Source organism: Canis lupus, chromosome 32 (assembly GCF_011100685.1).
Source record: "Canis lupus familiaris isolate Mischka breed German Shepherd chromosome 32, alternate assembly UU_Cfam_GSD_1.0, whole genome shotgun sequence".
NCBI lineage: Eukaryota > Metazoa > Chordata > Mammalia > Carnivora > Canidae > Canis > Canis lupus.
The window spans coordinates 9833422-9846853 of record NC_049253.1 but is presented as its reverse complement, the minus strand read 5'-3'; positions in this window follow the sequence as shown (position 1 = coordinate 9846853).

Here is a 13432-nt window from a genome sequence, read left to right as displayed (position 1 = left end):
CAAAGGCAGGTTATTTGTTAAGAAAGGAGACTTGGCCCACCCTGATGAGGTAAATTACAGACTGCCCTCATAAGGAAATCAAGTGAGGCCTGCACTTAATTTTGACCAATGAAGAAAATCTAGCTGTGGGTATGGGCGGGAGAAAGCACTTCTGTCGTCTTGAACTTGGTCTTGGCCCATGAAGTGAGTCCTAAGTAATGTGTTGCTAATTGTGAAAGAACTGAAATAGTAAATTAGCTACTCTCTAAAAATACACATATTTGTATGTTGACAAGGTTATTCTGATGATATCATTGCTCTTACATTCTTACAAGTATACTTTCCTGAGTGGAAGAAAAAGGTTGAGCATTGTGGAATTCTAGATCATCAATAGCCTATTTATCAATGTCACCATAAGCATTGTAGAGAGCAATAATAATTGATATATAGCCAATATATGTGACAATTAAATATGATTACAGTGTTTTACTCTCAGACAAGATATATTTGAATATGTAAAACTTGGGTAAATGATGAGGGTGTGTCACATATGAGACTATCATAAATGATGTGTTCTGACATAAAAAATGTTGAGAACTGCACTTATGATTGCTACAAAAGAGAACCCTGGACTTTAGAGTCAGACAAGTGCTCTGGACTTTGGGGAAACTTTTACAAAATGTTCAAAGACAAAAAATTTTGACCCACAGACTTGAGTCTCAAAAACGGATTATGGTTAACAAAGGGAGATTTTAAAAACCCAAAAACTTTTAAGTGAATAATTGTGGATTTATTTATTTATTTATTTATTTATTTATTTATTTATTTATGATTTTATTTATTTATTCATGAGTGACACACAGAGAGAGGCAGAGACACAGGCAGAGGGAGCAGGCTCCCCGTGGGGAGCCCAGTGCAGGACTTGATCCCAGGACCCCAGGGATCACGACCTGAGCCAAAGGCAGATGCTCAACCACTGAGCCACCCAGGTGCCAATTGTGAAATAATTTAAATAAAAAAGGAGACAACTCAGGAAAGTTGAATGGCTGTCTACTAATCTGAATATTTAAATAATACATGTAGAAGATATAAAGAAGGAAGAATAACCAAAGATGAAGGTAGAGGTGTAGCAAATCTATTATGAAAGTGTTATAAACTAAAGCCCCCAATAAACTGAGCATTGAAATTATGGTAAAGTTGACCAGAAGGAACTGTAAGGGTTTTGTTGTTGTTAAAAAGAAAAAGGAAATAATAAGTCTACTGTTTAGAGACGATAAGAAAAAGTTTATCAAAGAAGTAGCAGAATCATTCAACTCCTATTTTTTCTCCTCTTTTCTAAACGGGTTTTTAAACTGAATATGGAGAAGCAGCTATGAAAAGTGAAAAATTTCAAGATAGATAAGGGATTAGTAAATTAACTCCAAGATATTTTAAAGAGACCAGATAAATTACCAGGGTGGTAATAGAATTTTCAGCCATAATCTCAGAGCTACTGTTTAGTAGTCTTTGAAAAGTCATGACAAATAGGAGAGATACCATAGACCACAAATGACTAACTTTCATTTTTATTTTTGAAAGGGAGAATAGGGTAGGTTCTGGAAATTATAGGCAGCTTGATATATGCATGAGGAATTGACAACAGATTGATAAAAGGCTTGTTTTTGAGCATGCAGAAATGAATGTTATGGTCATTAGCAGCCAACAAATGCCAACTAAGGAGAAGCTTTAATAAACCAGTATGGCTTATTTTTTATGAGCTTACTGGGCAGATAGATCAAAGGACTGCTTGAAAATCAAACAGTAGCTAGCTATTGTTATTTGTCTTGCCTTAATGGAGTAATAAGTGTTGTTTCCTCTCAAGAATGTCTAGTAATGGCTTTAAATAACACAAGAAAGTGTTTGTTAGGGTACCTTTTCTCTATTTAGCATTTTTGTAAATGATAGATGAACATAGACTTCTCAACTCTGCAGAGGACATGAAAATAGACAGCGTATCTTATGTTGGTGCTTCTCAAATTTTCCACAGACTATTCCTAATGGAAGGGGAAAGTAAACATGTACATCTGAGAAACCAGGGCAATTATCCTAGCGGGCTGCCAAAAGAGAGACATTTCTCTGAATTATTTTGTCTTAATTAAAAACCATGTGACTTTCCACTCTATTTCAAGATTTTTAAAAATATAAATCTGTCTAATCAATTTCTTTTCTCTTTCTCCTCCTCTTCTTCCTCCTCCTCCTCTTCTTCTTCTTCTTCTTCTTCTTCTTCTTCTTCTTTTTTTTTTTTTCTTCTTCTTCTTTGTAAAAATTGACATCCCTGTGCCTTTGAATACTTTGGCACATATTCCCCAGAGGTGCTCTGCTTATCTTCATCCAAGTCAATCATAAAAACCTCAAATAGAATAGGGTAAAAAACCAGAGAACTATCACTCTTTTAGAGGCTATTTCATTCTGAATAAAGCCATCAATGAATGCATTTATATGATAAATAAGACACTAAATCTTGAAAAGGATCTTAATAAGATGGCATATTAACAGAATTAAATCTAACAGAAATAAATATAAAATTTTGCATTTAAATTAGTACAGATATCGGTCAGTTTTCAAGTGATAAAAAATCCATGACTTATGATTTTTAATTTAGATTTAGAATGATTCCAATCATCCTAAGAACCAACAGAGTTATGTAATTGCTAAGTATAGTAGCATTAAATTACTTTAATATAAGCAGTAGTTAGATCAAGAAAAGTAACAGTCTCTCCATGCTCTGCATTAATAAACCATTTTTTACAGGAGCAAATTTAATTTTGGGTGCCAAACTTAACAGGGACCTCGATAAACTATGGAGTATCCATAGGAAGAAAACAGACTACCAAGCATCTAGAAATTTTATCATGCAAGAAAGGGTTAAAACCTAGAGCACAGACTGTGAAGAGACCAGACTAGCTTAGTGCAGCACATGGCACTAAATGTTGTCCTGCAACATGGTGCTGAGTAGCATCTGTTTAGGTTGTTAAAATGGAGGCTACTGGGTTCTGCAGGTAGAAATTTGGATTTAGCAGCCTGGGGCTTTGGAAGCTGCATTTTGACACTCAACCCAGGGGAATGATGCAGGTGAGGCAAAGCCTCTGAGAAACACTGTTCTATGCAATGGATATGGAAGCAGTATTGGAATTACAAAAAAGCAGGGTGGCTCCACATTAAAACAAAACAAAACAAAACAAAAAAAACCCAATAATCTTTCTTGGTAACAACTGGAGTTAGAAAACAGCATAGAAAAGCATACTGCAATAATATTACCCAGGACATTCATGGATATTCCAGGAGTCAGAGATGATACAGAAGGGACACTGAAGGACACTGTAGATTAAAAGTTCTCTAGTCAATCATTTGGACTATAGCAGAGAGAAAGAAAAATTAATAAAAGTATATTCATTGGATTTAGTGGAAAGAAAATGCTAATATTTGTATTTATGAGTAGCCACCTTTTTGTTCAATTTGTAATAAAATTGATTTTTATACAAACATCTGCCTCTTGATTGTTTAAACAGTGCATATGTTGATGCTGTTTTCCTTTTATGCAATTAATTTCAACTAAGTGGTTGGATGAAAGAGTTATTATAATTTTTTTTCTCTTTGGCATAGAATGTAACACTGATGATTTATTTCTTAATTATTCATGGGAAACCCACACACACAATGTTTAATGTATTATTTTGGTACAATTTATAAGCACAATTCAGTCCTTAAGCAGCAATTTTTGAGAATACCATGAGCTACAAATTGCCTGCAAAAGAAATAAACATCAAATTCCAATGAATGTCCTGCCATTGCTGCAAACTGGTGAGTCCAGAGAGCAGCAGAAGGAAATGTTAAAGGCCTGCAAGAAAGAAGACAGTCGAGAGTATATGTGAAGCAAAGACAAAATCACCAGATAACAAAAAGCAAGTATATGGGCCTCGTGTCTGAGACTTGATCGTTCTAGCATGAGCTACAGGAAAGAAGCGTGAAAGTGAGTGGGACCAGAGTTGGAAGGCTTGGAAAAGCATTGCTTGTAGGTGAGAAGGAGCTGGAGCACAGTGGTACTCATCAAAGACATGGGATTAAAAGAAAAGAAAGAAGCAAGAGAGGGAAAATTAAAGCAAATGCACTGACATTGATCATTTAATACATTTAATTGTAGAGCAAAGACTAAGTGGGTACATGAGTAGAAGAATTGTCTGTAAGCAGTGTACAAACTGACAGGGTAGGAAGAATGCAAATAAGAAATGGGAAAAGGAAGAGAGAAATTGGAGAATAGAAGATTAATTGCCTGCTATGTAAGTAATATGTGGAAGTCAAAGGATACCATTTAAAAATTATAGACCAGATAGTAAACTGTTAAGTAGGAAAGAAGAAAAGAGCACTATAAAATACCCTTTAAAACAAGAAGAAAATGCATGCCTTTCTAAAAGCCAAGTGAAATTAAAGGGGGGAAAAAAAAAAAGGCAAGACACGAAATAGAAAAAGATTAAAACTATTTGTTTTTAAAGACAAAGAAAAATATCCTCAGGGTTTCCAAGCAAAAAGGTCAAATTACTTATTTGGTTAAGAAAATTAGGTAGCCATTAGACTTCTAAAAAACAACATACTAAACAATGTACAGTAGAGCTGCCTTTTGAGGAAACTCAGGGGAAAGAAAATGCAAGCCAGGAATTTTTCTATACGGTTAAGCTACCCTTTAAGGCTATAGGAGATAAGAAGCGACTTTCCCCTTTTCCTAAGAGTTTTAGTGATTTAAAGCATACTTACACATGATTTTGTCAGGGAGGAATTTGTAAAAAGCTTAGCCGGGTTGTTCATTTCTGAAGCTATCATGTTAGTTGGGATGGCTTAGACTGAAGAATACACTTCCCAGATAGCTTCTCTACTCACATGTCTGTGAACTGATGGGGACAGTGGAAGGTTGGATATAGTTGGGTCCCTGGCCTTGTCTGCGTAGTTTCAGGGCCTCTGCACGTGGTCTCTTAGCTGGGTTTTTAGATTCCTATGTGGTGGTTCAGGAATTCAAGAAACCAAAGCAGAAACTGACACTCCTCTTAAAAGATACCAAGAACAAAACAAAACAAACAAACAAACAAAAACAAAAAAAGATACCAAGAGCAACATACTCTGTTGATCTAAGCAGTCCCTATCCATAATCAAGGGGGAAGGTAAATAGACTCCGCTTGTCAATAGAAGTGTGTAAAAAATGTATGGTCGTCATCTTAAATACAAGTAGAACCTCCCACCTAGACATTAAAAAACAAAACAATAAACAACTCTTGATAAAAGCTAAAATATGAGAAGTTCAGGATTTCTGGAAAGTAGGGATAATTTAAAATTCTACACATAAAAATCAAGATAGTTTAAAAAAGCAATCAGCAGAATATTCATACTGGCAAATATATATGTCAATAAAAATGGATAAAAATAAGTAAATTTCAAAAAAATAGAAAAGGAAAAAAGTAAGCTAAAAGAAGCATAAGGAAGCAAATAATGAAGGCAGAAACAGACATTACTAGGGCAGAAAATAGAAAAATAGGAAATCAAATTCTGTTCTTTTGAAAAAAAGTCACCAAAAGAGATGGGCCACTAAGAAATATAATTTTAAAAAGGGATAAAGAACATAAAATGACAAGAGAGAAATAACTGTTGATACACAGAAAAATTTAAAAATCAGATTACTTTGCACACCAATATGCAAATAAATTAGAAAACCTAGAGGTAATGCATCATTTTGTAGGAAAATACAATTTACCAAAATGGAGCCAAGTATTTATAGAAAGCATAAGAAAAGCAGTTATAATAGAGTTAGAAGAAGCTATCCAGGAACTGGCCAACAGAAGTCACTGGACCCAGATGATATAGTAAGGGAATTCTCCAAAAGAGACCAAAAGAGAGAGTCTAAGATAGCACTAATGCTACTTAACCTGCTTCAGAGAAAATGAAGGAAAATTTTCAAATTCTTTTTACAAAGCAATTATACTACTAATATCTAAATATGATAAATATAATTTAAAAGGAATATTTCAGATCATATTATTTATAACTATTGATGCAAAAAATCCAAAATAAAATTTTAATGAAGAGACTTCAACACCACAGTAAAAAAAACATCATTACCAAGAAGGGTTTAAAAGAAATGCAAAGATAGTGCAATATTAGAAAGTCTACTAATATATACTACTATTTTAATACATTAAGAGTTCTGAAAGGCCTTTGAAAAAGGTCAACACTTATTGCTAAGAAAAACTCCCCAGAAAATAAAAATGAGTGAATACTTCCTTTATGTATGATATTCATATATCATAGAGCATTGATTAGGAAATGTCATGTATCATTGATATGATTAGGGTTGACATATACACATACATATATTAATGTACACACACATAAAGTATAAGTGTATGTGTTTATACACTTACAAACACACATACATACACACAGGTATATAAAAAGGCAACATTTTACCTAGTATGAAACAAAGGCATACCCATCAAAAACAGGAACAAGGCAAGAATGCGTACTACCTCCACTATTATTTAACATAGTACTAGAGGTATTAACCAACTCAATTGGACAAGAGAAAACAATTAGGGGTATAACAGTTGGAACAATAACAAGAAAGAAGTAAAATTATCTCTATTGCAGATTTGATAGTGATGCTGGAAAACCTAAAGAATTAGTGATAAAAACAACTTAAAAAACCCCAAAGAAATGAACAGGGTAGCAGTATATAAAATCAACACACCAAGTTTAATAACTTTTGTATATACAAATAATAGCCAATAGAAGATATTATGGAAAAAAAACTCCTGTTTATAATAGCAAAATAACTAAGTAAATAAAATAGGAAAAAATGAAATGTGAAATATTTAAAATTCTCTTAAGGAAAAAAATCATACCTGAAAGATATGAAAGTAAATTTGAACAAAGAGAAAGACAGTCTTTATTCCTAATTAGGATGTTTCATCATCATCAAGATATATTATCTCCAAGTTAATTTATAAATTTAATATCCCAATAAAAGTGCCAACAAACCCTTTATTTTTCTGAAGCTAGGCACCTACTATTTAGAAAAAAAGGGAAATAATAAAACACACACACATATCCACTTATTCTTTCACAAAAAACCACAGGTAACAAGAAAGCAATGAAATAGGTTGCCTACTAATTAAGGATGTGTATGGAAAGGCAGAGAGTGGGGAAGGGGTGATTTAGAGTGGGAAGAATAAAGGAGAGAGGTATATTCTCTGAGTATACCTTTTTGAAAATTTTTTCCTTTTGAAAGTATATTAATGTTCTACATATTCAAAAATTAACACTGAAACCTCAAGGCTGGGAAAATAAAAACATGAACTAAATACAAACAAAAACAAATGAACCCCAACTGTATTTCCAATTCATCACCTGTCCATGTTGAAAGGGGGAAGGAAAAAATAATTTAAATAATTTTTTCATTTTCATTTTAAATTAAAATTTTAATTTTGAGATAATCATAGATTCACATGCAGCTATAGTGGGGAAAGGCTAGGGTGCCTCATTCCTGCCTGGCAGGTATGGAAGTCTAGTCTCCTCACTTGGCCTTTGCTGGCGGTGATAAAGGGGTGAAGATGGGGCCCCAGTTTTTCTGTGATATTTGACTGGAGTATGGTGGTTATTGTCCAAAAGTTTCCTGTCTTGCTCGGCTGCCCTTTCCTAATCCTTTGGCTAGAGAAAGCAGCCTTTGGCTGTTTTTGTCTATGCTTGTTGGCATTTCTGGGTTGCCAGCTTCTTTAGCTCCAAAGGTGGCATACAGAAGTCAAAAAGAAAAGCCAGAGAACTCATCATCATGTTGTCCCCTGGGTCTTGAGGTACCTGGCTAGTCTGCCTTTTCTCCACCTTTCAGAGTCTTCTGTTTAAGTATAAAGTCCATGTTTGTTTGTTTTTTTAAGATTTTATTTATTTATTCATGACAGACACAGAGACAGAGAGGCAGAGACACAGGCAGAGGGAGAAGCAGGCTCCATGCAGGAGCCTGATGTGGGACTCGATCCCAGGTCTCCAGGATCACACCCGGGCTGAAGGCGGTGTTAAACCGCTGGGCCACCCGGGGCTGCCCCTAAAGTCCATGTTTTTTAATTGCACTGGATAGAAGGAATAAAATAAAGTATGTCTATTCTATCTTACTAGAAGTGGAAGTTTTTCCCAGGTAACTTTTGTGTAATATATATCTATAAAATAATCTTGGCCTAAGGGGGGGGCGGGGGAAAGACCCACTAACAAATCTTGAACTCTGTTTTTTGAATATTATAACAATTCTAAAATTATTTCCTTTGCATTGTAGGAATAAGTGATAAGTGAATGGGTTGATATTCTTGGAAACCAGGATTTTACTGCACAGGGAGATACAAATATGAGGAAAAGAAAGGCAAGAAGAGAACTTGGTGGGGTGAATTGAAATTTGGAATTGAATGTATGAACTGATTATTTTATCCATCTATCTATCTGCATATCTTTGCCTCTTTTAGCTCTTTTACCTTTTGAACTAGCTATAAGCAATTACACTCCAAAAGTAATCGGCCCACCAGATCTTGCCTTCTAAATACCATTCCCCTTGAAAGGAACATTCATTGAAATTGCTAATTTCAAGACTGGTAGGAAAGGTAAGAGTTGAACTGCAAGCCTCTTATGTGTTAGAATATACATAAGTTCTCAAAAAAAGTGATGGATAATGTCAAGAGCCCCCTTGAAACCACTTTGAAGGTTCTTCTCCTGGCTAAATCTGGGACAATTTGAGCATAAAAATGAGTAAAGACTTTAATGAATTATAACCTACTAAATAAAATGGAAATCCATGAGTCAATCCATGGGTAGTATATAGCAGATAAATAGGTAGTTAAGTAGGTAGGTAGGTAGGTAGGTAGATAGGTAGGTAGGTAGATAGGTAGATAGATTGATAGATGGATGAGAAGTCAGAGCTCTTCCTTATAGTAGAAAGTTGATTGATAAATCAGGACTTGGAAAATCACCACTTTGTGATCATCATACCAAAGTCTGGTTTGAGCAAGAATTACCAATGAATGACAAATCTAGGAGGCAAAGTTTGAGGAGGATTAGGGTATTTGCATCGTTTTCTAAATGTCTCCTCTCAGACTGCTCATTATTGCAATGGAAACAAATGATAACTATACAAAACAAACCATTGGGAAAAGAAAATTAGTATCACTGGTAAGGGGGCAACAGACATAACCTGCCTTGATATATGATTTTCTGAGACAGGCACAGTATCAGTTACATAGTATTCTGGCTGGGGATGCAATGAACAGAATCTTATGAGAAAACAGCATACTAGCCTGAATTAAGGGACACACTTGAAAATAACTGACCTGTATTCTTTAAAAGTATTTACGTCATTAAAGATAAAGAAAGACTGACAAAATGCTCCAGATTAATGAAGATTAAAGACTAAATAGCAACTAAATGCAGTATGTTATCCTGGACTGGATCCTGGACTTTCTGAAGAAAGAAAAAGTATAAAGGACCTAACTGGTGATATTGGGATATGGATGATTGATTAGATAAAAGTGTTATATCAATGTTAAGTATTTTGAATTTAATAACTGTAGTGAAGTTATGTAAGAGAATAAAGTCAATACTCATGTTCTTAAGAGATACACATGGAATACTGAAGAGTAAAGGGGCATGATGTGTCATGATTTATGCAACCTATACTTCAATATACACTTGGAAAGAGCAAGAGGTTAATATCCAAATGTGGCAAAATGTTAACAACTGGTGAATCTGGATAAAGGCTATATTGAAGCTCACTTGTAACTTATAATTTTATGAGTTTGAAATTGTTTCAAAGTAAGAAAAAATTTTAAAAATGGAGGATAGTGGATCAAAGATTAGAATGAAAGTAGGAAATGAAAACCCTGCTAAAGTCCCATCTCTGAATTATGGGTAGAAATTTGGAATGAAACGATTTTTGTTCAGGTTGGCAGAGTTTAAGATTATAATCGTCTTTCACATATGCAACATGTGCTGGAAGAAACAACAGAACTTCAATGAATGTATGTGGTTAAATCAGGTTTCTTAGTTTATTAGGAAAGACTAACAAGAAGTAGTAAAAACTGAAAAATTGAAAATTGACTTTGATAATAATGCAATTAAGGTGCATCCTTAGAATTCAATAGTGCAATGTATTATTTGAATACAGCCGCTTTAGGAAGGCATTTTTGGTATTTGTTTAAACATGATCTGTGCCATATGTCCCAACACACTATATGTATAGCCAATGCCCAAACACAGCAGCTGATTCCCGTTCTTCTGGACAGATGGAGTAGTTTCCTTAGCCCATGAAAATACTTACAAACTCAACATTCATTGAATGCTCTTTCCTCAGGACTCCTTCCCCCACCTCCTCACACACTCCTGCCAATCCTGATATCCTTTTACTCTTAGCAGAATCTTATTTCACTTTAGCAATTTGCACATTTGTAAAATTGGACACCTGGGGTTTTAGTTTTCAAAGCATAGCTCAACGGGTGTGTCCTGGCTTCTTGGCTTCTTTGAATATGCGTGTGCATCTAGTGTGTCCGTGCTTATGCGCATGCATGGCAGTCTGCTCCTTGATAAACTGGCCCTCTAGTGCTCTCTTGGAATTCAAATAGAGTTCTTGATGTATGGCTACAAATTTATTGACTGTAATCATGTTTCAGAGGCCAAACTCTCAGAAGGAAGTGACCATGTCTGTCAATTTGTTAGGTGTCACATGATTGTTTAATAGGTATTATCATGATGACCAAGGATTCTTTTGGATAGTTTTATGGCTCTGATATCCACTTGTACTTAGCAAGTATGAGCTAAATTATTAACTTTTTACTTGATGACAGAAAACAAATTCTAACAAAGAATAATAATAGATTAGAGATGCACATGTAAAATTGAGGAGTAGAGGGGAATGAAATATTATGATGTATGCAACCTATTCTTCAATATGTATTTGTAAAGAGCACAAGAGATTGATGATGCAAATGTAGCAAAATGTTAACGACTGGTGAATCTGGATAAAGGATATTTTGGAATTATTTCCTCACCAAGAGAATCAAGATCACCTTATAGTCTGATAAGTGGCCAAACATTTATTATTTCAACTTGAATTTTTTCTTGCTGAGATTGAACACCTATCTGCTCGTATACTTTGGTTGTTTATTCACTTGTGAAGACCTTATTGTTTGACTTTTCACATTTTTCTATTGGGTTGATCTTTACCTTTTTAATTTGTAAGAATATTTAAATATTAAGGATATTAATCTGTGATACATATTGCCAATATTTTCCCCTTGCTTTTAATATACTGTTGAGCTTTATTTATAGTGTTTTTCATAGAGAAGTTTTACATTGCTGTGTAGTTAAATCAGTTCATATTCACACTTAAAATTTCTGGCCTTATTACTGTACTTAAAAAGTCCTCCCTGTCCTCAAATTGCATATATATTCTCCAAATGTCCTCCTGAACTTTTTATAGCTGTATTTTACTGTGAAGTTTTTAATTTATATGCAATTTTAACTTATGCATGATGTTAAGTACACAGCATATATAATCCAAATTTTTGGTGAATTAATTTTTTGGCGAATTAAAATTAACTTAGTTTTGTAAATTTAAAAATATGTCTTGTAATTTTACAATGGAAGGATCAGACTGTGTTTGAAATATATTTATAATGAAAATTCTTAAAAAATAATATAATTGGAAAACAAAAAATACACCTGGTGTCTGATTAGTTACCTACTTTGTGGAACAAATGCATGGCCATCTACCTGAAAGACATTCTATGCATTCTAAGCATTACTGGGGGCAGAAGTGCAATGTTTTCTCCCTAACTCAAAATTCTCAACTTTGAATGTACATTAGAATCACCTGTTTTTTAAAATGCTGTTGCCAGTCCCCAGAGATTCTGATTTCATTGGTCTGGACCTACCTATGTGGGATTTTAAAATCTTCCCAGGTGATATAATGCACAGCTGAGGTTGAGACTCCTGCATTAGAGCTTCTTAATGATGTCTGATACTATTTGCTTAAAGCTTAGCTGTGATTCAAGTAAAATTATGTATCTAAATTTTAGTTCTAAAACCCTTCCATCTCTGGCCTCTAATCTTAACTGAGTATAGCCCAGAGAAACCACTAGGACTTTGGCACTAATTTGGATATAATCTTTACTTTCTTCTGGGTGCATTGTGTAGACAATGGATTTAAGAGATTTGAAGTAGTGATGTATCTAAAAAGTTTTCAGAATTAATTTCTCACGAGAAAGCAAATTTACCTTAGCATTTATCTTAGAAATATATGAATTTATCTTAAAATAATAACTATAGACACTTTAGAAATACAACTTTCTACTATGATTTCTTTGCAGATTCAAAATCAGAGACTTCTATAAAGAGCTTTAAAAAGTGAAACTTTGGCACAGATGTGTTCAGGTTTCATTTTCTTTTTTATATAAAGTCACATAACCTAAAATTGTGAATTTTAGAGGGATTTTTATTTTCTGTATTTGTCAAGAGCTTTTTTTACAATGAATGCATATTACTTTTATCATCAAAAGTCATGTTAATTTTTAAAATTTACATTTATATGATGTGATTACAACTCTTAAAAAATATGCAGAAGGAAATGCATTTGTTATTAGTTTTTACCTCCAGACAGTTGGGACTATGAGCAATTAATTTTTTCCCTTTTGCTATGTTTTTATATTTTCCAAGTTTTCTGCCATAATCCTATATTACTTCTATAAAGGAAAAATACACACTTAAACTAATTAAAAATTCATAGTAGGCTCATATAAATCACCCAAGTACTCTCAATAACTTTTATTTTATAAAACCAATTCAAGCATTTAAGTAGTATTGTTTTTAAAAAAGGATTTTATTTTATATTTTTTATTTGATTTAAATTCTTCACAATTTAAATAATCATTTCAGAAAGAAATTTTTCTTTCTTTTTTAAAAAGATTTTATTTATTTATTTATTTATTTATTTATTTATTTACTTACTTACTTACTTATTTTATTTATTTATTTATTTATTTGAGAGAGCACTAACAGTGGAGAGGGGCAGAAGTAGAGGGAGAAGCAGGAGGAAAGGGGAGTAGAGGGAGAGGGAGAAGCAGGGGGGTGGGGGAGCCGGACATGAGGATCTGGATCACAGGACCCCGAGATCATGACCCAGGCCCAAGGCAAAAGCTTAACCCACTGACCCACCTACGTTCCATGAAACTTTGTTTTTTTATCTTGATATTTTTATGTAAGGAGATATAACCATGAGCCCTCTGGTATTTTTTTTCTCCTTTCTGGTTTTTTTTTTTTTTTTTCCTCCTCTCCTTCAAGCCTCTTTTTCAAAGAGGGGCTGCTATTGCAGAAGTCAGGTATCAACTGGGTCCTAGCTGTAGGC